The sequence below is a fragment of the Macaca thibetana genome, unplaced genomic scaffold (assembly GCF_024542745.1).
Source record: "Macaca thibetana thibetana isolate TM-01 unplaced genomic scaffold, ASM2454274v1 unplaced_scaffolds68, whole genome shotgun sequence".
NCBI lineage: Eukaryota > Metazoa > Chordata > Mammalia > Primates > Cercopithecidae > Macaca > Macaca thibetana.
Window position 1 is genome coordinate 11,773 of NW_026088857.1, and position 27,513 is coordinate 39,285.

General features: G+C 51.3%; 2 long non-coding RNA genes and 4 pseudogenes across 8 annotated transcripts; 5 read left to right on the forward strand and 1 right to left on the reverse strand.

Annotated features, from left to right (window-relative positions):
• Positions 1 to 872: 872 nt before the first annotated feature.
• On the forward strand, positions 873 to 27,513 carry LOC126947286 (uncharacterized). 6 transcript variants are annotated; one of them, XR_007723002.1, is made up of 5 exons: positions 876 to 1,349; positions 7,731 to 7,880; positions 14,289 to 14,438; positions 20,831 to 20,980; positions 27,390 to 27,513. It is a non-coding gene; the product is annotated as an uncharacterized LOC126947286 (long non-coding RNA). The 6 variants fall into 6 exon arrangements; XR_007723004.1 differs by lacking the exon at positions 20,831 to 20,980 and having other exon boundaries at positions 874 to 1,349; XR_007722999.1 differs by lacking the exon at positions 27,390 to 27,513 and having other exon boundaries at positions 874 to 1,349; positions 20,831 to 20,954.
• On the forward strand, positions 2,992 to 4,288 carry LOC126947285 (double homeobox protein 4C-like; annotated as a pseudogene).
• On the reverse strand, positions 6,304 to 25,988 carry LOC126947287 (uncharacterized). Of its 2 annotated transcripts, none has more exons than XR_007723006.1 (3): positions 25,955 to 25,988; positions 12,861 to 12,962; positions 6,304 to 6,404 (listed from the first exon to the last, which is right to left on the reverse strand). It is a non-coding gene; the product is annotated as an uncharacterized LOC126947287 (long non-coding RNA). The 2 variants fall into 2 exon arrangements; XR_007723005.1 differs by lacking the exon at positions 25,955 to 25,988 and adding an exon at positions 19,400 to 19,433.
• LOC126947281 (double homeobox protein 4C-like) lies at positions 9,544 to 10,825 on the forward strand (annotated as a pseudogene).
• On the forward strand, positions 16,082 to 17,383 carry LOC126947283 (double homeobox protein 4C-like; annotated as a pseudogene).
• LOC126947282 (double homeobox protein 4C-like) lies at positions 22,624 to 23,917 on the forward strand (annotated as a pseudogene).

Consider the following 27,513-nt stretch of genomic DNA (forward strand, 5'->3'; position numbering starts at 1 on the left):
ACCTCGCTCCAATCATTCTTCTATCCCTCAACCCCAATATCATTCTAGGGTTTGCTCCCTGTAAATATAGTTTAATCAAAACATTCGATTGTGAACCTAACTATAGAAGCTTATCGCTTCTTATTTACCGAGAAAACCTGCAAGGACTGCTAATCCATGCCTCCGTACTTAAAATTACGGCTTTCTCAACTTTTAAAGGATAACTAACAGCTATCCATTGGCCTTAGGAGCCAAAAACATTGGTGCAACTCCAAATAAAAGTAACAATCATGTGTACCCCTGTTATAACAACAACCCTCGCCTCCCTAACTCTTCCAATTTTTGCCACCCTCATCAACCCTGACAAAACACGCTCATATCCAAATTATGTAAAAACAACTGTAACATATGCTTTTATTACTAGCCTTCTTCCAACAACTTTCTACATTTTCTTCAACCAAGAAACAACCATGTGAAGTTGACATTGAATAACAGCCCAGACATTAGATCTAACACTAAGCTTTAAACTAGATTACTTTTCCATAATATTTATTCCAATCGCACTGTTCATCACCTGATCCATTATAGAATCCTCGCTATGGTACATAAGCTCAGATCCAAACATTAACCAACTCTTCAAATATCTCCTTATCTTCCTATTCTAGTTCTGCTAACTGATTCTAGTTACTGCTAACAACCTTTTCCAACTCTTCATCGGTTGGGAAGGCGTAGGAATTATATCCTTCCTCCTAATTAGCTGATGACACGCTCGAGCGGACGCCAACACAGCAGCCATCCAAGCAGTCCTATACAACCGTATTGGCGACATTGGTCTTATCCTAGCTATGACACGATTCCTCCTGCATTACAACTCATGAGGCTTTCAACAAATATTAGCCCTAAACTCCAACTCAAACCTCCTTCCACTAATAGGCCTTCTCCTAGCAGCAACAGGAAAATCAGCCCAATTTGGCCTTCACCCCGACTGCCCTCTGCCATAGAAGGCCCAACTCCAGTCTCAGCTCTACTTCACTCCAGCACCATAGTTGTTGCCGGAGTATTCCTACTCATCCGTTTCCACCCTTTAATAGAAAACTATACACTAATCCAAAACCTCACATTATGCCTGGGAGCCATTACTACTCTATTCACAGCCATCTGTGCCCTCACACAAAACGATATTTAAAAAATCGTGGCCTTCTCTACCTCAAGTCAACTAGGCCTAATAATAGTCACCATTGGTATTAACCAACCATACCTAGCATTCCTACACATCTGCACCCATGCCTTCTTCAAAGCTATACTTTTTATGTGCTCCGGATCCATTATTCATAACCTAAACAACGAACAAGACATTCGAAAAATAGGAGGTCTGTTTAAAACACTGCCCCTCACCTCAACTTCCCTAGTTATTGGCAACCTAGCACTCACAGGAATACCTTTCCTCACAGGCTTCTACTCCAAAGATCTCATTATCGAAGCCACAAATACGTCGTATACCAAGGCCTGAGCCCTATTTATTACTCTCATCGCCACCTCCCTAACAAGCGCCTACAGTACTCGAACCATTCTCCTTACCCTAACAGGACAACCCCGCTTCCCAGCCCTAATAAACATCAACGAAAACAACCCCGCCCTACTAAACCCAATTAAATAGGCAGTATAATCACGGGATTCCTTATCACCAGTAATATCCCCCCTACCTCACTCCCCCAGCCAACAACACCCTTCTATCTCAAACTCTCAGCCCTAGACGCAACTGCTCTCGGTTTCCTAACAGCCCTAGACCTCGCCCTTATAACCAACAAACTAAAAGTGAAAAACCCATCACAAATACTCAAATTCTCCAACATACTAGGATACTTCCCCACCACAGTTCACCGTATGATCCCCTAGCAAAACCTACTTATAAGTCAAAACTTAGCCCTCCTCTTATTAGACTCAACATGGCTAGAAAAATCTATACCCGAAATAATCTCACAAACACGTATTACCGCTTCCACAACTGTAACCACCCAGAGAGGCATAATCAAACTCTACTTCCTCTCTTTCCTCATCCCCCCTATCCTGACCCTACTTCTAATAATATAACCTATTACCCCGAGTAATCTCAATCACAATGTATACACCAACAAACAATGTTCAACCAGCAACCACCGCTAACCAACGCCCGTAATCATACAAGGCACCCGCACCAATACAGTCACCTCGAATTAACCCCGACCCCTCCCCCTCAAAAATCACCCAGTTACCCATATTATTGAAATTAACCACCACCACTTCTTCATCCAAACTTAAAACCCATAAAACCAGCCCTACCTCCATCATTAATCCTACCAAAAGACCCCCTAGAACCTCAAGCCCTGAGCCCCATGTCTCAGGATACTCTTCAATGGCCATTGCTGTAGTATAACCAAAGACAACTATTATACCCCCCAGATAAACTAAAAATATCATTAAACCCATATAAGCCCCCCCATAATTGAAAATAATCACACAACCAATCACACCACTAACAATTAACGCTAAACCCCCATAAATAGGAGAGGGCTTAGGAGAAAAACCTACAAACCCCATAACCGATAATACACTTAATGTCAATAAAACATATGTCATTGCTTCCATATGGACTCCAACCATAACCAATGATACGAAAAACCATCGTTGTACCTCAACTACAAAAGCACCAATGATTCCACTACGCAAATCCAACCCAATCCTAAAATCATCATCAGCCACTCCCCCCACCCCACTCCCCACTTCCGGGGCTTCTCCGGCCCCACCCATACCCAGGCCACAGTGACCTGGGCCCTGTGGGTCCCGGCTTCCGAGGGCGGGCTTGCCCTGGGCTCCTCCGGCATTCCTGAAGGGGTGGAGCCTGTGGGCCTTTATAAGGGCCGCTGGCCGGCTGGGCCGGCCTCCTGGCCGCACCTGCTCGCCGTGCACAGGCCGACTGAGGGGCACTGGAGATCGCCGGCCTCTCTCTGCCCGTGTCTGTCCGCGAAATTCCGGCCAGGTCTCCCCGCGATGGCTCTCCCGACACCCGGCGACGGCGCCCTCCCGGCGGGAGCCCGAGGACGAGGACGGCGAAGGAGACTCGTTTGGACCCCGAGCCAGAGGGAGGCCCTGCGAGCCTGCTTTGAGCGGAACCCGTACCCGGGCATCGCCACCAGGGAAGAGCTGGCCCAGGCCATCGGCATTCCGGAGCCCAGGGTCCAGATTTGGTTTCAGAACGAGAGATCGCGCCAGCTGAGGCAGCACCGGCGGGAATCTCGGCCCTGGCCCGGGAAACGCGGCCCGCAAGAAGGCAGGCGAAAGCGGACCGCCGTCACCCGGTCCCAGACCGCCCTGCTCCTGCGAGCCTTCCAGCAGGATCGCTTTCCAGGCATCGCCACCCGGGAAGAACTGGCCAGAGAGACGGGCCTCCCGGAGTCCCGGATTCAGATTTGGTTTCAGAACCGGAGGGCCAGGCACCCAGGCCAGGGTGGCGGGGCACCGGCGCACGCAGGCGGCCCGGGCGACGCGGCCCCCGGCGGGTGTCCCCCCGCTCCCTCGCCGGTCGCCTTCACCCACACCGGGGCGTGGGGAACGGGGCTTCCCGCCCCCCCCCCACGTGCCCTGCGCGCCCTGGACTCTCCCACCGGGGGCTTTCGTGGGCCAGGGAGCAGGGGCCGTCGCCCCGCTGCAGCCCAGCCAGGCTGCGCAGGCAGCAGGGATCTCCCATCCTGCCCCGGCAGGCGGGGATTGGGATTTTTCCTACGCTGCCCTGGCGACTCCGGAAGGGGCGCTCTCCCACCCTCAGACTCCCCGGGGGTGGCCTCCGCGCCCGAGCCAATGGCGGGGGGATGGGGACGCGCAGCACCACAGCCTGCCGGGCCCTTGCTCGGTGGGACAGCCTGGGCCCGCTGGAGCTGAGCCGCAGGGCCAGGGTGTGCTGGCGCCGCCCACGTCCCAGGGGAGTCCGTGGTGGGGCTGGGGCCAGGGGCCCCAGGTCGCCGGGGCGGCGTGGGAGCCCCAAGTCGGGGCAGCTCCACCTCCGGGGCCCGCGCCCCCGGAGGCCTCCGCGGGGCAGGAGCAGATGCAAGCCATCCGGGCGCCCTCCCCGCCGCTCCAGGAGCCTGGGCGCTCGTCTGCACTCCCCTGCAGCCTGCTGGATGAGCTCCTGGAGACCCCCGAGTTTCTGCAGCAGGGGCAACCTTTGCTAGAAACGGAGGCCCCGACGGAGCTGCAGGACGTGGGAGAGCCCGCTTTGCTGGAACCGCTACTCCTCAGCGAGGAGGAGTACCGGGCTCTGCTGGAGGAGCTTTAGGACGCGGGGTTGGGGACGGGATCGGGGGCGGGGCGGTGGCCTCCCTTTCGCGGTGAGCACCTGGCTCGGTGTGGAGAGGCCTGTTTTCCCTCCGGGCTGACCAGCCTGGCATTCCTGTCTTCCCGGTCTGGGCGCGGCGGCGGCGGCCGGAGACTCCACACCGAGGAGAACTGAGCATCCATCCCGGGGATTCCAGAGCCGGCCCAGGTTCCAGGAGGGGGACCGTCTACTGCGCATGCGCGGCCGTGCGGGCAGCGGCCAAGGCTCTGGGAGCAGCCCCGGCAGAGCTCTCACGCTTTTCCACCACCCGACCCCCGCTTGATCCCCCACCCCACTCCCCAACACAGCGCGCGCGCGCGCGCCCGCGCGCACACACACACACACACACCCCAAGACACCCACACAACCACACACCCACACACCCAACACACCCCCCACCCCCACCCCCCCCCCCCCCCCCCCCCACCCCCACCACGACCGAAGGCACCACCACCGTGTTCTGCACTGGGCTGCCCTTGCCATCAAACTAGGAATAGCCCCCTTCCACTTTTGAGTCCCAGAAGTTACCCAAGGAACATCCCTAACTTCTGGCCTACTCCTCCTTACATGGCAAATACTAGCCCCCATCTCAATCATATACCAAATTCACCCATCAATCAACACCCATATCCTCCTAACTCTCTCTACCCTATCTATCACAGTAGGCAGTTGAGGAGGTCTCAACCAAACACAATTACGCAAAATCCTAGGATATTCTTCAATCACTCACATAGGCTGAATAATAAGAACACTAGTATATAACCCAACTATCACAATTCTTTACTTCACCATAGACATCATCCTAACAACTACCATATTCCTGACCCTCAACCTAAACTCAAACACCACCACCCTCATACTATCCCCACACCTGAAACAAATCAACCTGTCTAGCACCACTAAGAGCATCCACCCTCCTATCCCTAGGGGGCTTACCCCCTCTAACCGGCTTCCTACCTACATGAATTACCGTTCAAGAACTCACAATAAACAATCACTTTCTCATCCCCTCTATCATAATTATCAGAACTCTGCTTAACCTGTATTTCTCTATACGCCTAATCTATACCATCTCCCTAACACTATTTCCTACATCCAACAACACAAAAATAATATGGCAATTCGAAAACACAAAACCTACACTCCTTATTCCCCCACTCGTCATTGCCTCTACCCTTTTACTACCAACCTCCGCCCTAATTTTGGCTATCCACTAGAAATTTAGGTTAAACAAGACCAAGAGCCTTCAAAGCCCTTAGTAAGTAAAAATACTTAATTTCTGAAGTACATAAGGACTGCAAACACCTACTCTGCATCAATTGAACGCAAATCAATTACTTTAATTAAGCTAAGCCCTCACTAGATCAACGGGACTCGAACCCACAAAAATTTAGTGAACAGCTAAATACCCTAATCAACTGGCTTTGATCCACTTCTCCCGCCGCAGGGAAAAAAGGCGGGAGAAGAAGCCCCGGCAGAAACTTTTAAAGCTGCTCCTTTGAACTTGCAATTCGATGTGAAAATCACCTCCGGGCTGCTAAAAGGAGGACTACACCCCTGTCTTTAGGTTTACAGCCTAATGCTTACTCAGCCACTTTACCCTTCCCTTCTCTCTATCTCTACCTATGCTCATCAACCGTTGACTCTTTTCAACAAACCATAAGGACATTGGGACTCTATACCTACTATTTGGTGCATGAGCTGGAATCATAGGTACAGCTCTAAGCCTTCTTATTCGAGCTGAACTAGGTCAACCCGGCAATCTACTAGGTAACGACCATATTTACAACGTTATTGTAACGGCCCATGCATTCATCATAATTTTATCCTTATAATTGCCCATGGACTCACCTCCTCCATCTATTTCTGCCTAGCTAACTCAAACTATGAACGTACCCACAGCCGTATCCTACCACTGTCCCGAGGACTTCAAACCCTACTCCCATTAATAACCTTCTGATGGTTCACAGCAAACCTTACTAATCTTGCCCTACCCCCCACTATCAACCTACTAGGTGAGCTCTTTGTAATCGCAGCCTCATTTTCCTGATCCCATATGACTATTGTCCTAACAGGACTCAACATACTAATTACAGCCCTCTACTCTCTCCACATGTTCATCACAATGCAGCGAGGAACACTTACACATCATATAATCAACATAAAACCCCCCTTCACACGAGAAAATACGTTCGTATTTATACACCTCGCTCCAATCATTCTTCTATCCCTCAACCCCAATATCATTCTAGGGTTTGCTCCCTGTAAATATAGTTTAATGAAAACATTAGATTGTGAACCTAACTATAGAAGCTTATCGCTTCTTATTTACCGAGAAAACCTGCAAGGACTGCTAATCCATGCCTCCGTACTTAAAATTACGGCTTTCTCAACTTTTAAAGGATAACTAACAGCTATCCATTGGCCTTAGGAGCCAAAAACATTGGTGCAACTCCAAATAAAAGTAACAATCATGTGTACCCCTGTTATAACAACAACCCTCGCCTCCCTAACTCTTCCAATTTTTGCCACCCTCATCAACCCTGACAAAACACGCTCATATCCAAATTATGTAAAAACAACTGTAACATATGCTTTTCTTACTAGCCTTCTTCCAACAACTTTCTACATTTTCTTCAACCAAGAAACAACCATGTGAAGTTGACATTGAATAACAGCCCAGACATTAGATCTAACACTAAGCTTTAAACTAGATTACTTTTCCATAATATTTATTCCAATCGCACTGTTCATCACCTGATCCATTATAGAATCCTCGCTATGGTACATAAGCTCAGATCCAAACATTAACCAACTCTTCAAATATCTCCTTATCTTCCTATTCTAGTTCTGCTAACTGATTCTAGTTACTGCTAACAACCTTTTCCAACTCTTCATCGGTTGGGAAGGCGTAGGAATTATATCCTTCCTCCTAATTAGCTGATGACACGCTCGAGCGGACGCCAACACAGCAGCCATCCAAGCAGTCCTATACAACCGTATTGGCGACATTGGTCTTATCCTAGCTATGACACGATTCCTCCTGCATTACAACTCATGAGGCTTTCAACAAATATTAGCCCTAAACTCCAACTCAAACCTCCTTCCACTAATAGGCCTTCTCCTAGCAGCAACAGGAAAATCAGCCCAATTTGGCCTTCACCCCGACTGCCCTCTGCCATAGAAGGCCCAACTCCAGTCTCAGCTCTACTTCACTCCAGCACCATAGTTGTTGCCGGAGTATTCCTACTCATCCGTTTCCACCCTTTAATAGAAAACTATACACTAATCCAAAACCTCACATTATGCCTGGGAGCCATTACTACTCTATTCACAGCCATCTGTGCCCTCACACAAAACGATATTTAAAAAATCGTGGCCTTCTCTACCTCAAGTCAACTAGGCCTAATAATAGTCACCATTGGTATTAACCAACCATACCTAGCATTCCTACACATCTGCACCCATGCCTTCTTCAAAGCTATACTTTTTATGTGCTCCGGATCCATTATTCATAACCTAAACAACGAACAAGACATTCGAAAAATAGGAGGTCTGTTTAAAACACTGCCCCTCACCTCAACTTCCCTAGTTATTGGCAACCTAGCACTCACAGGAATACCTTTCCTCACAGGCTTCTACTCCAAAGATCTCATTATCGAAGCCACAAATACGTCGTATACCAAGGCCTGAGCCCTATTTATTACTCTCTCATCGCCACCTCCCTAACAAGCGCCTACAGTACTCGAACCATTCTCCTTACCCTAACAGGACAACCCCGCTTCCCAGCCCTAATAAACATCAACGAAAACAACCCCGCCCTACTAAACCCAATTAAATAGGCAGTATAATCACGGGATTCCTTATCACCAGTAATATCCCCCCCCTACCTCACTCCCCCAGCCAACAACACCCTTCTATCTCAAACTCTCAGCCCTAGACGCAACTGCTCTCGGTTTCCTAACAGCCCTAGACCTCGCCCTTATAACCAACAAACTAAAAGTGAAAAACCCATCACAAATACTCAAATTCTCCAACATACTAGGATACTTCCCCACCACAGTTCACCGTATGATCCCCTAGCAAAACCTACTTATAAGTCAAAACTTAGCCCTCCTCTTATTAGACTCAACATGGCTAGAAAAATCTATACCCGAAATAATCTCACAAACACGTATTACCGCTTCCACAACTGTAACCACCCAGAGAGGCATAATCAAACTCTACTTCCTCTCTTTCCTCATCCCCCCTATCCTGACCCTACTTCTAATAATATAACCTATTACCCCGAGTAATCTCAATCACAATGTATACACCAACAAACAATGTTCAACCAGCAACCACCGCTAACCAACGCCCGCCCGTAATCATACAAGGCACCCGCACCAATACAGTCACCTCGAATTAACCCCGACCCCTCCCCCTCAAAAATCACCCAGTTACCCATATTATTGAAATTAACCACCACCACTTCTTCATCCAAACTTAAAACCCATAAAACCAGCCCTACCTCCATCATTAATCCTACCAAAAGACCCCCTAGAACCTCAAGCCCTGAGCCCCATGTCTCAGGATACTCTTCAATGGCCATTGCTGTAGTATAACCAAAGACAACTATTATACCCCCCAGATAAACTAAAAATATCATTAAACCCATATAAGCCCCCCCATAATTGAAAATAATCACACAACCAATCACACCACTAACAATTAACGCTAAACCCCCATAAATAGGAGAGGGCTTAGGAGAAAAACCTACAAACCCCATAACCGATAATACACTTAATGTCAATAAAACATATGTCATTGCTTCCATATGGACTCCAACCATAACCAATGATACGAAAAACCATCGTTGTACCTCAACTACAAAAGCACCAATGATTCCACTACGCAAATCCAACCCAATCCTGAAAATCATCAGCCACTCCCCCCACCCCACTCCCCACTTCCGGGGCTTCTCCGGCCCCACCCATACCCAGGCCACAGTGACCTGGGCCCTGTGGGTCCCGGCTTCCGAGGGCGGGCTTGCCCTGGGCTCCTCCGGCATTCCTGAAGGGGTGGAGCCTGTGGGCCTTTATAAGGGCCGCTGGCCGGCTGGGCCGGCCTCCTGGCCGCACCTGCTCGCCGTGCACAGGCCGACTGAGGGGCACTGGAGATCGCCGGCCTCTCTCTGCCCGTGTCTGTCCGCGAAATTCCGGCCAGGTCTCCCCGCGATGGCTCTCCCGACACCCCGGCGACGGCGCCCTCCCGGCGGGAGCCCGAGGACGAGGACGGCGAAGGAGACTCGTTTGGACCCCGAGCCAGAGGGAGGCCCTGCGAGCCTGCTTTGAGCGGAACCCGTACCCGGGCATCGCCACCAGGGAAGAGCTGGCCCAGGCCATCGGCATTCCGGAGCCCAGGGTCCAGATTTGGTTTCAGAACGAGAGATCGCGCCAGCTGAGGCAGCACCGGCGGGAATCTCGGCCCTGGCCCGGGAAACGCGGCCCGCAAGAAGGCAGGCGAAAGCGGACCGCCGTCACCCGGTCCCAGACCGCCCTGCTCCTGCGAGCCTTCCAGCAGGATCGCTTTCCAGGCATCGCCACCCGGGAAGAACTGGCCAGAGAGACGGGCCTCCCGGAGTCCCGGATTCAGATTTGGTTTCAGAACCGGAGGGCCAGGCACCCAGGCCAGGGTGGCGGGGCACCGGCGCACGCAGGCGGCCCGGGCGACGCGGCCCCCGGCGGGTGTCCCCCCCCCGCTCCCTCGCCGGTCGCCTTCACCCACACCGGGGCGTGGGGAACGGGGCTTCCCGCCCCCCACGTGCCCTGCGCGCCCTGGACTCTCCCACCGGGGGCTTTCGTGGGCCAGGGAGCAGGGGCCGTCGCCCCGCTGCAGCCCAGCCAGGCTGCGCAGGCAGCAGGGATCTCCCATCCTGCCCCGGCAGGCGGGGATTGGGATTTTTCCTACGCTGCCCTGGCGACTCCGGAAGGGGCGCTCTCCCACCCTCAGACTCCCCGGGGGTGGCCTCCGCGCCCGAGCCAATGGCGGGGGGATGGGGACGCGCAGCACCACAGCCTGCCGGGCCCTTGCTCGGTGGGACAGCCTGGGCCCGCTGGAGCTGAGCCGCAGGGCCAGGGTGTGCTGGCGCCGCCCACGTCCCAGGGGAGTCCGTGGTGGGGCTGGGGCCAGGGGCCCCAGGTCGCCGGGGCGGCGTGGGAGCCCCAAGTCGGGGCAGCTCCACCTCCGGGGCCCGCGCCCCCGGAGGCCTCCGCGGGGCAGGAGCAGATGCAAGCCATCCGGGCGCCCTCCCCGCCGCTCCAGGAGCCTGGGCGCTCGTCTGCACTCCCCTGCAGCCTGCTGGATGAGCTCCTGGAGACCCCCGAGTTTCTGCAGCAGGGGCAACCTTTGCTAGAAACGGAGGCCCCGACGGAGCTGCAGGACGTGGGAGAGCCCGCTTTGCTGGAACCGCTACTCCTCAGCGAGGAGGAGTACCGGGCTCTGCTGGAGGAGCTTTAGGACGCGGGGTTGGGGACGGGATCGGGGGCGGGGCGGTGGCCTCCCTTTCGCGGTGAGCACCTGGCTCGGTGTGGAGAGGCCTGTTTTCCCTCCGGGCTGACCAGCCTGGCATTCCTGTCTTCCCGGTCTGGGCGGGCGCGGCGGCGGCGGCCGGAGACTCCACACCGAGGAGAACTGAGCATCCATCCCGGGGATTCCAGAGCCGGCCCAGGTTCCAGGAGGGGGACCGTCTACTGCGCATGCGCGGCCGTGCGGGCAGCGGCCAAGGCTCTGGGAGCAGCCCCGGCAGAGCTCTCACGCTTTTCCACCACCCGACCCCCGCTTGATCCCCCACCCCACTCCCCAACACAGCGCGCGCGCGCGCGCGCGCCGCGCGCGCGCACACACACACACACACACACCCCACAAGACACCCCACACAACACACACACCCACACACCCAAACACACCACCCCCACCCCCACCCCCACCCCCACCCCCACCCCCACCCCCACCACGACCGAAAGCACCACCACCGTGTTCTGCACTGGGCTGCCCTTGCCATCAAACTAGGAATAGCCCCCTTCCACTTTTGAGTCCCAGAAGTTACCCAAGGAACATCCCTAACTTCTGGCCTACTCCTCCTTACATGGCAAATACTAGCCCCCATCTCAATCATATACCAAATTCACCCATCAATCAACACCCATATCCTCCTAACTCTCTCTACCCTATCTATCACAGTAGGCAGTTGAGGAGGTCTCAAAACCAAACACAATTACGCAAAATCCTAGGATATTCTTCAATCACTCACATAGGCTGAATAATAAGAACACTAGTATATAACCCAACTATCACAATTCTTTACTTCACCATAGACATCATCCTAACAACTACCATATTCCTGACCCTCAACCTAAACTCAAACACCACCACCCTCATACTATCCCCACACCTGAAACAAATCAACCTGTCTAGCACCACTAAGAGCATCCACCCTCCTATCCCTAGGGGGCTTACCCCCTCTAACCGGCTTCCTACCTACATGAATTACCGTTCAAGAACTCACAATAAACAATCACTTTCTCATCCCCTCTATCATAATTATCAGAACTCTGCTTAACCTGTATTTCTCTATACGCCTAATCTATACCATCTCCCTAACACTATTTCCTACATCCAACAACACAAAAATAATATGGCAATTCGAAAACACAAAACCTACACTCCTTATTCCCCCACTCGTCATTGCCTCTACCCTTTTACTACCAACCTCCGCCCTAATTTTGGCTATCCACTAGAAATTTAGGTTAAACAAGACCAAGAGCCTTCAAAGCCCTTAGTAAGTAAAAATACTTAATTTCTGAAGTACATAAGGACTGCAAACACCTACTCTGCATCAATTGAACGCAAATCAATTACTTTAATTAAGCTAAGCCCTCACTAGATCAACGGGACTCGAACCCACAAAAATTTAGTGAACAGCTAAATACCCTAATCAACTGGCTTTGATCCACTTCTCCCGCCGCAGGGAAAAAAGGCGGGAGAAGGCCCGGCAGAAACTTTTAAAGCTGCTCCTTTGAACTTGCAATTCAATGTGAAAATCACCTCCGGGCTGCTAAAAGGAGGACTACACCCCTGTCTTTAGGTTTACAGCCTAATGCTTACTCAGCCACTTTACCCTTCCCTTCTCTCTATCTCTACCTATGCTCATCAACCGTTGACTCTTTTCAACAAACCATAAGGACATTGGGACTCTATACCTACTATTTGGTGCATGAGCTGGAATCATAGGTACAGCTCTAAGCCTTCTTATTCGAGCTGAACTAGGTCAACCCGGCAATCTACTAGGTAACGACCATATTTACAACGTTATTGTAACGGCCCATGCATTCATCATAATTTTATCCTTATAATTGCCCATGGACTCACCTCCTCCATCTATTTCTGCCTAGCTAACTCAAACTATGAACGTACCCACAGCCGTATCCTACCACTGTCCCGAGGACTTCAAACCCTACTCCCATTAATAACCTTCTGATGGTTCACAGCAAACCTTACTAATCTTGCCCTACCCCCCACTATCAACCTACTAGGTGAGCTCTTTGTAATCGCAGCCTCATTTTCCTGATCCCATATGACTATTGTCCTAACAGGACTCAACATACTAATTACAGCCCTCTACTCTCTCCACATGTTCATCACAATGCAGCGAGGAACACTTACACATCATATAATCAACATAAAACCCCCCTTCACACGAGAAAATACGTTCGTATTTATACACCTCGCTCCAATCATTCTTCTATCCCTCAACCCCAATATCATTCTAGGGTTTGCTCCCTGTAAATATAGTTTAATCAAAACATTCGATTGTGAACCTAACTATAGAAGCTTATCGCTTCTTATTTACCGAGAAAACCTGCAAGGACTGCTAATCCATGCCTCCGTACTTAAAATTACGGCTTTCTCAACTTTTAAAGGATAACTAACAGCTATCCATTGGCCTTAGGAGCCAAAAACATTGGTGCAACTCCAAATAAAAGTAACAATCATGTGTACCCCTGTTATAACAACAACCCTCGCCTCCCTAACTCTTCCAATTTTTGCCACCCTCATCAACCCTGACAAAACACGCTCATATCCAAATTATGTAAAAACAACTGTAACATATGCTTTTATTACTAGCCTTCTTCCAACAACTTTCTACATTTTCTTCAACCAAGAAACAACCATGTGAAGTTGACATTGAATAACAGCCCAGACATTAGATCTAACACTAAGCTTTAAACTAGATTACTTTTCCATAATATTTATTCCAATCGCACTGTTCATCACCTGATCCATTATAGAATCCTCGCTATGGTACATAAGCTCAGATCCAAACATTAACCAACTCTTCAAATATCTCCTTATCTTCCTATTCTAGTTCTGCTAACTGATTCTAGTTACTGCTAACAACCTTTTCCAACTCTTCATCGGTTGGGAAGGCGTAGGAATTATATCCTTCCTCCTAATTAGCTGATGACACGCTCGAGCGGACGCCAACACAGCAGCCATCCAAGCAGTCCTATACAACCGTATTGGCGACATTGGTCTTATCCTAGCTATGACACGATTCCTCCTGCATTACAACTCATGAGGCTTTCAACAAATATTAGCCCTAAACTCCAACTCAAACCTCCTTCCACTAATAGGCCTTCTCCTAGCAGCAACAGGAAAATCAGCCCAATTTGGCCTTCACCCCGACTGCCCTCTGCCATAGAAGGCCCAACTCCAGTCTCAGCTCTACTTCACTCCAGCACCATAGTTGTTGCCGGAGTATTCCTACTCATCCGTTTCCACCCTTTAATAGAAAACTATACACTAATCCAAAACCTCACATTATGCCTGGGAGCCATTACTACTCTATTCACAGCCATCTGTGCCCTCACACAAAACGATATTTAAAAAATCGTGGCCTTCTCTACCTCAAGTCAACTAGGCCTAATAATAGTCACCATTGGTATTAACCAACCATACCTAGCATTCCTACACATCTGCACCCATGCCTTCTTCAAAGCTATACTTTTTATGTGCTCCGGATCCATTATTCATAACCTAAACAACGAACAAGACATTCGAAAAATAGGAGGTCTGTTTAAAACACTGCCCCTCACCTCAACTTCCCTAGTTATTGGCAACCTAGCACTCACAGGAATACCTTTCCTCACAGGCTTCTACTCCAAAGATCTCATTATCGAAGCCACAAATACGTCGTATACCAAGGCCTGAGCCCTATTTATTACTCTCATCGCCACCTCCCTAACAAGCGCCTACAGTACTCGAACCATTCTCCTTACCCTAACAGGACAACCCCGCTTCCCAGCCCTAATAAACATCAACGAAAACAACCCCGCCCTACTAAACCCAATTAAATAGGCAGTATAATCACGGGATTCCTTATCACCAGTAATATCCCCCCTACCTCACTCCCCCAGCCAACAACACCCTTCTATCTCAAACTCTCAGCCCTAGACGCAACTGCTCTCGGTTTCCTAACAGCCCTAGACCTCGCCCTTATAACCAACAAACTAAAAGTGAAAAACCCATCACAAATACTCAAATTCTCCAACATACTAGGATACTTCCCCACCACAGTTCACCGTATGATCCCCTAGCAAAACCTACTTATAAGTCAAAACTTAGCCCTCCTCTTATTAGACTCAACATGGCTAGAAAAATCTATACCCGAAATAATCTCACAAACACGTATTACCGCTTCCACAACTGTAACCACCCAGAGAGGCATAATCAAACTCTACTTCCTCTCTTTCCTCATCCCCCCTATCCTGACCCTACTTCTAATAATATAACCTATTACCCCGAGTAATCTCAATCACAATGTATACACCAACAAACAATGTTCAACCAGCAACCACCGCTAACCAACGCCCGTAATCATACAAGGCACCCGCACCAATACAGTCACCTCGAATTAACCCCGACCCCTCCCCCTCAAAAATCACCCAGTTACCCATATTATTGAAATTAACCACCACCACTTCTTCATCCAAACTTAAAACCCATAAAACCAGCCCTACCTCCATCATTAATCCTACCAAAAGACCCCCTAGAACCTCAAGCCCTGAGCCCCATGTCTCAGGATACTCTTCAATGGCCATTGCTGTAGTATAACCAAAGACAACTATTATACCCCCCAGATAAACTAAAAATATCATTAAACCCATATAAGCCCCCCCATAATTGAAAATAATCACACAACCAATCACACCACTAACAATTAACGCTAAACCCCCATAAATAGGAGAGGGCTTAGGAGAAAAACCTACAAACCCCATAACCGATAATACACTTAATGTCAATAAAACATATGTCATTGCTTCCATATGGACTCCAACCATAACCAATGATACGAAAAACCATCGTTGTACCTCAACTACAAAAGCACCAATGATTCCACTACGCAAATCCAACCCAATCCTGAAAATCATCAGCCACTCCCCCCCCCACCCCACTCCCCACTTCCGGGGCTTCTCCGGCCCCACCCATACCCAGGCCACAGTGACCTGGGCCCTGTGGGTCCCGGCTTCCGAGGGCGGGCTTGCCCTGGGCTCCTCCGGCATTCCTGAAGGGGTGGAGCCTGTGGGCCTTTATAAGGGCCGCTGGCCGGCTGGGCCGGCCTCCTGGCCGCACCTGCTCGCCGTGCACAGGCCGACTGAGGGGCACTGGAGATCGCCGGCCTCTCTCTGCCCGTGTCTGTCCGCGAAATTCCGGCCAGGTCTCCCCGCGATGGCTCTCCCGACACCCGGCGACGGCGCCCTCCCGGCGGGAGCCCGAGGACGAGGACGGCGAAGGAGACTCGTTTGGACCCCGAGCCAGAGGGAGGCCCTGCGAGCCTGCTTTGAGCGGAACCCGTACCCGGGCATCGCCACCAGGGAAGAGCTGGCCCAGGCCATCGGCATTCCGGAGCCCAGGGTCCAGATTTGGTTTCAGAACGAGAGATCGCGCCAGCTGAGGCAGCACCGGCGGGAATCTCGGCCCTGGCCCGGGAAACGCGGCCCGCAAGAAGGCAGGCGAAAGCGGACCGCCGTCACCCGGTCCCAGACCGCCCTGCTCCTGCGAGCCTTCCAGCAGGATCGCTTTCCAGGCATCGCCACCCGGGAAGAACTGGCCAGAGAGACGGGCCTCCCGGAGTCCCGGATTCAGATTTGGTTTCAGAACCGGAGGGCCAGGCACCCAGGCCAGGGTGGCGGGGCACCGGCGCACGCAGGCGGCCCGGGCGACGCGGCCCCCGGCGGGTGTCCCCCACGGCCCGCTCCCTCGTCGGTCGCCTTCACCCACACCGGGGCGTGGGGAACGGGGCTTCCCGCCCCCCACGTGCCCTGCGCGCCCTGGACTCTCCCACCGGGGGCTTTCGTGGGCCAGGGAGCAGGGGCCGTCGCCCCGCTGCAGCCCAGCCAGGCTGCGCAGGCAGCAGGGATCTCCCATCCTGCCCCGGCAGGCGGGGATTGGGATTTTTCCTACGCTGCCCTGGCGACTCCGGAAGGGGCGCTCTCCCACCCTCAGACTCCCCGGGGGTGGCCTCCGCGCCCGAGCCAATGGCGGGGGGATGGGGACCGCGCAGCACCACAGCCTGCCGGGCCCTTGCTCGGTGGGACAGCCTGGGCCCGCTGGAGCTGAGCCGCAGGGCCAGGGTGTGCTGGCGCCGCCCACGTCCCAGGGGAGTCCGTGGTGGGGCTGGGGCCAGGGGCCCCAGGTCGCCGGGGCGGCGTGGGAGAGCCCCAAGTCGGGGCAGCTCCACCTCCGGGGCCCGCGCCCCCGGAGGCCTCCGCGGGGCAGGAGCAGATGCAAGCCATCCGGGCGCCCTCCCCGCCGCTCCAGGAGCCTGGGCGCTCGTCTGCACTCCCCTGCAGCCTGCTGGATGAGCTCCTGGAGACCCCCGAGTTTCTGCAGCAGGGGCAACCTTTGCTAGAAACGGAGGCCCCGACGGAGCTGCAGGACGTGGGAGAGCCCGCTTTGCTGGAACCGCTACTCCTCAGCGACGAGGAGTACCGGGCTCTGCTGGAGGAGCTTTAGGACGCGGGGTTGGGGACGGGATCGGGGGCGGGGCGGTGGCCTCCCTTTCGCGGTGAGCACCTGGCTCGGTGTGGAGAGGCCTGTTTTCCCTCCGGGCTGACCAGCCTGGCATTCCTGCCTTCCCGGTCTGGGCGCGGCGGCGGCGGCGGCCGGAGACTCCACACCGAGGAGAACTGAGCATCCATCCCGGGGATTCCAGAGCCGGCCCAGGTTCCAGGAGGGGGACCGTCTACTGCGCATGCGCGGCCGTGCGGGCAGCGGCCAAGGCTCTGGGAGCAGCCCCGGCAGAGCTCTCACGCTTTTCCACCACCCGACCCCCGCTTGATCCCCCCACCCCACTCCCCAACACGCGCGCGCGCGCGCGCGCGCCCGCGCGCACACACACACACACACACCCCAAGACACCCACACAACCACACACCCACACACCCAAACACACCACCCCCACCCCCACCCCCCCCCCACCCCCACCCCCACCACGACCGAAAGCACCACCACCGTGTTCTGCACTGGGCTGCCCTTGCCATAAAACTAGGAATAGCCCCCTTCCACTTTTGAGTCCCAGAAGTTACCCAAGGAACATCCCTAACTTCTGGCCTACTCCTCCTTACATGGCAAATACTAGCCCCCATCTCAATCATATACCAAATTCACCCATCAATCAACACCCATATCCTCCTAACTCTCTCTACCCTATCTATCACAGTAGGCAGTTGAGGAGGTCTCAACCAAACACAATTACGCAAAATCCTAGGATATTCTTCAATCACTCACATAGGCTGAATAATAAGAAACACTAGTATATAACCCAACTATCACAATTCTTTACTTCACCATAGACATCATCCTAACAACTACCATATTCCTGACCCTCAACCTAAACTCAAACACCACCACCCTCATACTATCCCCACACCTGAAACAAATCAACCTGTCTAGCACCACTAAGAGCATCCACCCTCCTATCCCTAGGGGGCTTACCCCCTCTAACCGGCTTCCTACCTACATGAATTACCGTTCAAGAACTCACAATAAACAATCACTTTCTCATCCCCTCTATCATAATTATCAGAACTCTGCTTAACCTGTATTTCTCTATACGCCTAATCTATACCATCTCCCTAACACTATTTCCTACATCCAACAACACAAAAATAATATGGCAATTCGAAAACACAAAACCTACACTCCTTATTCCCCCACTCGTCATTGCCTCTACCCTTTTACTACCAACCTCCGCCCTAATTTTGGCTATCCACTAGAAATTTAGGTTAAACAAGACCAAGAGCCTTCAAAGCCCTTAGTAAGTAAAAATACTTAATTTCTGAAGTACATAAGGACTGCAAACACCTACTCTGCATCAATTGAACGCAAATCAATTACTTTAATTAAGCTAAGCCCTCACTAGATCAACGGGACTCGAACCCACAAAAATTTAGTGAACAGCTAAATACCCTAATCAACTGGCTTTGATCCACTTCTCCCGCCGCAGGGAAAAAAGGCGGGAGAAGGCCCGGCAGAAACTTTTAAAGCTGCTCCTTTGAACTTGCAATTCAATGTGAAAATCACCTCCGGGCTGCTAAAAGGAGGACTACACCCCTGTCTTTAGGTTTACAGCCTAATGCTTACTCAGCCACTTTACCCTTCCCTTCTCTCTATCTCTACCTATGCTCATCAACCGTTGACTCTTTTCAACAAACCATAAGGACATTGGGACTCTATACCTACTATTTGGTGCATGAGCTGGAATCATAGGTACAGCTCTAAGCCTTCTTATTCGAGCTGAACTAGGTCAACCCGGCAATCTACTAGGTAACGACCATATTTACAACGTTATTGTAACGGCCCATGCATTCATCATAATTTTATCCTTATAATTGCCCATGGACTCACCTCCTCCATCTATTTCTGCCTAGCTAACTCAAACTATGAACGTACCCACAGCCGTATCCTACACTGTCCCGAGGACTTCAAACCCTACTCCCATTAATAACCTTCTGATGGTTCACAGCAAACCTTACTAATCTTGCCCTACCCCCCACTATCAACCTACTAGGTGAGCTCTTTGTAATCGCAGCCTCATTTTCCTGATCCCATATGACTATTGTCCTAACAGGACTCAACATACTAATTACAGCCCTCTACTCTCTCCACATGTTCATCACAATGCAGCGAGGAACACTTACACATTCATATAATCAACATAAAACCCCCCTTCACACGAGAAAATACGTTCGTATTTATACACCTCGCTCCAATCATTCTTCTATCCCTCAACCCCAATATCATTCTAGGGTTTGCTCCCTGTAAATATAGTTTAATCAAAACATTAGATTGTGAACCTAACTATAGAAGCTTATCACTTCTTATTTACCGAGAAAACCTGCAAGGACTGCTAATCCATGCCTCCGTACTTAAAATTACGGCTTTCTCAACTTTTAAAGGATAACTAACAGCTATCCATTGGCCTTAGGAGCCAAAAACATTGGTGCAACTCCAAATAAAAGTAACAATCATGTGTACCCCTGTTATAACAACAACCCTCGCCTCCCTAACTCTTCCAATTTTTGCCACCCTCATCAACCCTGACAAAAAACGCTCATATCCAAATTATGTAAAAACAACTGTAACATATGCTTTTATTACTAGCCTTCTTCCAACAACTTTCTACATTTTCTTCAACCAAGAAACAACCATGTGAAGTTGACATTGAATAACAGCCCAGACATTAGATCTAACACTAAGCTTTAAACTAGATTACTTTTCCATAATATTTATTCCAATCGCACTGTTCATCACCTGATCCATTATAGAATCCTCGCTATGGTACATAAGCTCAGATCCAAACATTAACCAACTCTTCAAATATCTCCTTATCTTCCTATTCTAGTTCTGCTAACTGATTCTAGTTACTGCTAACAACCTTTTCCAACTCTTCATCGGTTGGGAAGGCGTAGGAATTATATCCTTCCTCCTAATTAGCTGATGACACGCTCGAGCGGACGCCAACACAGCAGCCATCCAAGCAGTCCTATACAACCGTATTGGCGACATTGGTCTTATCCTAGCTATGACACGATTCCTCCTGCATTACAACTCATGAGGCTTTCAACAAATATTAGCCCTAAACTCCAACTCAAACCTCCTTCCACTAATAGGCCTTCTCCTAGCAGCAACAGGAAAATCAGCAGCCAATTTGGCCTTCACCCCGACTGCCCTCTGCCATAGAAGGCCCAACTCCAGTCTCAGCTCTACTTCACTCCAGCACCATAGTTGTTGCCGGAGTATTCCTACTCATCCGTTTCCACCCTTTAATAGAAAACTATACACTAATCCAAAACCTCACATTATGCCTGGGAGCCATTACTACTCTATTCACAGCCATCTGTGCCCTCACACAAAACGATATTTAAAAAATCGTGGCCTTCTCTACCTCAAGTCAACTAGGCCTAATAATAGTCACCATTGGTATTAACCAACCATACCTAGCATTCCTACACATCTGCACCCATGCCTTCTTCAAAGCTATACTTTTTATGTGCTCCGGATCCATTATTCATAACCTAAACAACGAACAAGACATTCGAAAAATAGGAGGTCTGTTTAAAACACTGCCCCTCACCTCAACTTCCCTAGTTATTGGCAACCTAGCACTCACAGGAATACCTTTCCTCACAGGCTTCTACTCCAAAGATCTCATTATCGAAGCCACAAATACGTCGTATACCAAGGCCTGAGCCCTATTTATTACTCTCATCGCCACCTCCCTAACAAGCGCCTACAGTACTCGAACCATTCTCCTTACCCTAACAGGACAACCCCGCTTCCCAGCCCTAATAAACATCAACGAAAACAACCCCGCCCTACTAAACCCAATTAAATAGGCAGTATAATCACGGGATTCCTTATCACCAGTAATATCCCCCCTACCTCACTCCCCCAGCCAACAACACCCTTCTATCTCAAACTCTCAGCCCTAGACGCAACTGCTCTCGGTTTCCTAACAGCCCTAGACCTCGCCCTTATAACCAACAAACTAAAAGTGAAAAACCCATCACAAATACTCAAATTCTCCAACATACTAGGATACTTCCCCACCACAGTTCACCGTATGATCCCCTAGCAAAACCTACTTATAAGTCAAAACTTAGCCCTCCTCTTATTAGACTCAACATGGCTAGAAAAATCTATACCCCGAAATAATCTCACAAACACGTATTACCGCTTCCACAACTGTAACCACCCAGAGAGGCATAATCAAACTCTACTTCCTCTCTTTCCTCATCCCCCCTATCCTGACCCTACTTCTAATAATATAACCTATTACCCCGAGTAATCTCAATCACAATGTATACACCAACAAACAATGTTCAACCAGCAACCACCGCTAACCAACGCCCGTAATCATACAAGGCACCCGCACCAATACAGTCACCTCGAATTAACCCCGACCCCTCCCCCTCAAAAATCACCCAGTTACCCATATTATTGAAATTAACCACCACCACTTCTTCATCCAAACTTAAAACCCATAAAACCAGCCCTACCTCCATCATTAATCCTACCAAAAGACCCCCTAGAACCTCAAGCCCTGAGCCCCATGTCTCAGGATACTCTTCAATGGCCATTGCTGTAGTATAACCAAAGACAACTATTATACCCCCCAGATAAACTAAAAATATCATTAAACCCATATAAGCCCCCCCATAATTGAAAAAATAATCACACAACCAATCACACCACTAACAATTAACGCTAAACCCCCATAAATAGGAGAGGGCTTAGGAGAAAAACCTACAAACCCCATAACCGATAATACACTTAATGTCAATAAAACAGATGTCATTGCTTCCATATGGACTCCAACCATAACCAATGATACGAAAAACCATCGTTGTACCTCAACTACAAAAGCACCAATGATTCCACTACGCAAATCCAACCCAATCCTAAAAATCATCAACCACTCCCCCCACCCCACTCCCCACTTCCGGGGCTTCTCCGGCCCCGCCCATACCCAGGCCACAGTGACCTGGGCCCTGTGGGTCCCGGCTTCCGAGGGCGGGCTTGCCCTGGGCTCCTCCGGCATTCCTGAAGGGGTGGAGCCTGTGGGCCTTTATAAGGGCCGCTGGCCGGCTGGGCCGGCCTCCTGGCCGGACCTGCTCGCCGTGCACAGGCCGACTGAGGGGCACTGGAGCCCGCCGGCCTCTCTCTGCCCGTGTCTGTCCGCGAAATTCCGGCCAGGTCTCCCCGCGATGGCTCTCCCGACACCCGGCGACGGCGCCCTCCCGGCGGGAGCCCGAGGACGAGGACGGCGAAGGAGACTCGTTTGGACCCCGAGCCAGAGGGAGGCCCTGCGAGCCTGCTTTGAGCGGAACCCGTACCCGGGCATCGCCACCAGGGAAGAGCTGGCCCAGGCCATCGGCATTCCGGAGCCCAGGGTCCAGATTTGGTTTCAGAACGAGAGATCGCGCCAGCTGAGGCAGCACCGGCGGGAATCTCGGCCCTGGCCCGGGAAACGCGGCCCGCAAGAAGGCAGGCGAAAGCGGACCGCCGTCACCCGGTCCCAGACCGCCCTGCTCCTGCGAGCCTTCCAGCAGGATCGCTTTCCAGGCATCGCCACCCGGGAAGAACTGGCCAGAGAGACGGGCCTCCCGGAGTCCCGGATTCAGATTTGGTTTCAGAACCGGAGGGCCAGGCACCCAGGCCAGGGTGGCGGGGCACCGGCGCACGCAGGCGGCCCGGGCGACGCGGCCCCCGGCGGGTGTCCCCCCGCTCCCTCGCCGGTCGCCTTCACCCACACCGGGGCGTGGGGAACGGGGCTTCCCGCCCCCCACGTGCCCTGCGCGCCCTGGACTCTCCCACCGGGGGCTTTCGTGGGCCAGGGAGCAGGGGCCGTCGCCCCGCTGCAGCCCAGCCAGGCTGCGCAGGCAGCAGGGATCTCCCATCCTGCCCCGGCAGGCGGGGATTGGGATTTTTCCTACGCTGCCCTGGCGACTCCGGAAGGGGCGCTCTCCCACCCTCAGACTCCCCGGGGGTGGCCTCCGCGCCCGAGCCAATGGCGGGGGGATGGGGACCCGCAGCACCACAGCCTGCCGGGCCCTTGCTCGGTGGGACAGCCTGGGCCCGCTGGAGCTGAGCCGCAGGGCCAGGGTGTGCTGGCGCCGCCCACGTCCCAGGGGAGTCCGTGGTGGGGGCTGGGGCCAGGGGCCCCAGGTCGCCGGGGCGGCGTGGGAGCCCCAAGTCGGGGCAGCTCCACCTCCGGGGCCCGCGCCCCCGGAGGCCTCCGCGGGGCAGGAGCAGATGCAAGCCATCCGGGCGCCCTCCCCGCCGCTCCAGGAGCCTGGGCGCTCGTCTGCACTCCCCTGCAGCCTGCTGGATGAGCTCCTGGAGACCCCCGAGTTTCTGCAGCAGGGGCAACCTTTGCTAGAAACGGAGGCCCCGACGGAGCTGCAGGACGTGGGAGAGCCCGCTTTGCTGGAACCGCTACTCCTCAGCGAGGAGGAGTACCGGGCTCTGCTGGAGGAGCTTTAGGACGCGGGGTTGGGGACGGGATCGGGGGCGGGGCGGTGGCCTCCCTTTCGCGGTGAGCACCTGGCTCGGTGTGGAGAGGCCTGTTTTCCCTCCGGGCTGACCAGCCTGGCATTCCTGCCTTCCCGGTCTGGGGGGCGGCGGCGGCGGCGGCCGGAGACTCCACACCGAGGAGAACTGAGCATCCATCCCGGGGATTCCAGAGCCGGCCCAGGTTCCAGGAGGGGGACCGTCTACTGCGCATGCGCGGCCGTGCGGGCAGCGGCCAAGGCTCTGGGAGCAGCCCCGGCAGAGCTCTCACGCTTTTCCACCACCCGACCCCCGCTTGATCCCCCCCCCCCTCCCCAACACAGCGCGCGCGCGCGCGCGCGCGCGCGCACACACACACACACACACACACCCCAAGACACCCACACACCCCACACCCACACACCACACACCACACACACCCAAACACACCCCCCCACCCCCACCCCCACCCCCCCCCCACCCCCACCCCCACCTCGACCGAAGGCACCACCACCGTGTTCTGCACTGGGCTGCCCTTGCCATAAAACTAGGAATAGCCCCCTTCCACTTTTGAGTCCCAGAAGTTACCCAAGGAACATCCCTAACTTCTGGCCTACTCCTCCTTACATGGCAAATACTAGCCCCCATCTCAATCATATACCAATTCACCCATCAATCAACACCCATATCCTCCTAACTCTCTCTACCCTATCTATCACAGTAGGCAGTTGAGGAGGTCTCAACCAAACACAATTACGCAAAATCCTAGGATATTCTTCAATCACTCACATAGGCTGAATAATAAGAACACTAGTATATAACCCAACTATCACAATTCTTTACTTCACCATAGACATCATCCTAACAACTACCATATTCCTGACCCTCAACCTAAACTCAAACACCACCACCCTCATACTATCCCCACACCTGAAACAAATCAACCTGTCTAGCACCACTAAGAGCATCCACCCTCCTATCCCTAGGGGGCTTACCCCCTCTAACCGGCTTCCTACCTACATGAATTACCGTTCAAGAACTCACAATAAACAATCACTTTCTCATCCCCTCTATCATAATTATCAGAACTCTGCTTAACCTGTATTTCTCTATACGCCTAATCTATACCATCTCCCTAACACTATTTCCTACATCCAACAACACAAAAATAATATGGCAATTCGAAAACACAAAACCTACACTCCTTATTCCCCCACTCGTCATTGCCTCTACCCTTTTACTACCAACCTCCGCCCTAATTTTGGCTATCCACTAGAAATTTAGGTTAAACAAGACCAAGAGCCTTCAAAGCCCTTAGTAAGTAAAAATACTTAATTTCTGAAGTACATAAGGACTGCAAACACCTACTCTGCATCAATTGAACGCAAATCAATTACTTTAATTAAGCTAAGCCCTCACTAGATCAACGGGACTCGAACCCACAAAAATTTAGTGAACAGCTAAATACCCTAATCAACTGGCTTTGATCCACTTCTCCCGCCGCAGGGAAAAAAGGCGGGAGAAAGCCCGGCAGAAACTTTTAAAGCTGCTCCTTTGAACTTGCAATTCGATGTGAAAATCACCTCCGGGCTGCTAAAAGGAGGACTAGACCCCTGTCTTTAGGTTTACAGCCTAATGCTTACTCAGCCACTTTACCCTTCCCTTCTCTCTATCTCTACCTATGCTCATCAACCGTTGACTCTTTTCAACAAACCATAAGGACATTGGGACTCTATACCTACTATTTGGTGCATGAGCTGGAATCATAGGTACAGCTCTAAGCCTTCTTATTCGAGCTGAACTAGGTCAACCCGGCAATCTACTAGGTAACGACCATATTTACAACGTTATTGTAACGGCCCATGCATTCATCATAATTTTATCCTTATAATTGCCCATGGACTCACCTCCTCCATCTATTTCTGCCTAGCTAACTCAAACTATGAACGTACCCACAGCCGTATCCTACCACTGTCCCGAGGACTTCAAACCCTACTCCCATTAATAACCTTCTGATGGTTCACAGCAAACCTTACTAATCTTGCCCTACCCCCCACTATCAACCTACTAGGTGAGCTCTTTGTAATCGCAGCCTCATTTTCCTGATCCCATATGACTATTGTCCTAACAGGACTCAACATACTAATTACAGCCCCCTCTACTCTCTCCACATGTTCATCACAATGCAGCGAGGAACACTTACACATCACATAATCAACATAAAACCCCCCTTCACACGAGAAAATACGTTCGTATTTATACACCTCGCTCCAATCATTCTTCTATCCCTCAACCCCAATATCATTCTAGGGTTTGCTCCCTGTAAATATAGTTTAATCAAAACATTAGATTGTGAACCTAACTATAGAAGCTTATCACTTCTTATTTACCGAGAAAACCTGCAAGGACTGCTAATCCATGCCTCCGTACTTAAAATTACGGCTTTCTCAACTTTTAAAGGATAACTAACAGCTATCCATTGGCCTTAGGAGCCAAAAACATTGGTGCAACTCCAAATAAAAGTAACAATCATGTGTACCCCTGTTATAACAACAACCCTCGCCTCCCTAACTCTTCCAATTTTTGCCACCCTCATCAACCCTGACAAAAAACGCTCATATCCAAATTATGTAAAAACAACTGTAACATATGCTTTTTTATTACTAGCCTTCTTCCAACAACTTTCTACATTTTCTTCAACCAAGAAACAACCATGTGAAGTTGACATTGAATAACAGCCCAGACATTAGATCTAACACTAAGCTTTAAACTAGATTACTTTTCCATAATATTTATTCCAATCGCACTGTTCATCACCTGATCCATTATAGAATCCTCGCTATGGTACATAAGCTCAGATCCAAACATTAACCAACTCTTCAAATATCTCCTTATCTTCCTATTCTAGTTCTGCTAACTGATTCTAGTTACTGCTAACAACCTTTTCCAACTCTTCATCGGTTGGGAAGGCGTAGGAATTATATCCTTCCTCCTAATTAGCTGATGACACGCTCGAGCGGACGCCAACACAGCAGCCATCCAAGCAGTCCTATACAACCGTATTGGCGACATTGGTCTTATCCTAGCTATGACACGATTCCTCCTGCATTACAACTCATGAGGCTTTCAACAAATATTAGCCCTAAACTCCAACTCAAACCTCCTTCCACTAATAGGCCTTCTCCTAGCAGCAACAGGAAAATCAGCCCAATTTGGCCTTCACCCCCGACTGCCCTCTGCCATAGAAGGCCCAACTCCAGTCTCAGCTCTACTTCACTCCAGCACCATAGTTGTTGCCGGAGTATTCCTACTCATCCGTTTCCACCCTTTAATAGAAAACTATACACTAATCCAAAACCTCACATTATGCCTGGGAGCCATTACTACTCTATTCACAGCCATCTGTGCCCCCTCACACAAAACGATATTTAAAAAATCGTGGCCTTCTCTACCTCAAGTCAACTAGGCCTAATAATAGTCACCATTGGTATTAACCAACCATACCTAGCATTCCTACACATCTGCACCCATGCCTTCTTCAAAGCTATACTTTTTATGTGCTCCGGATCCATTATTCATAACCTAAACAA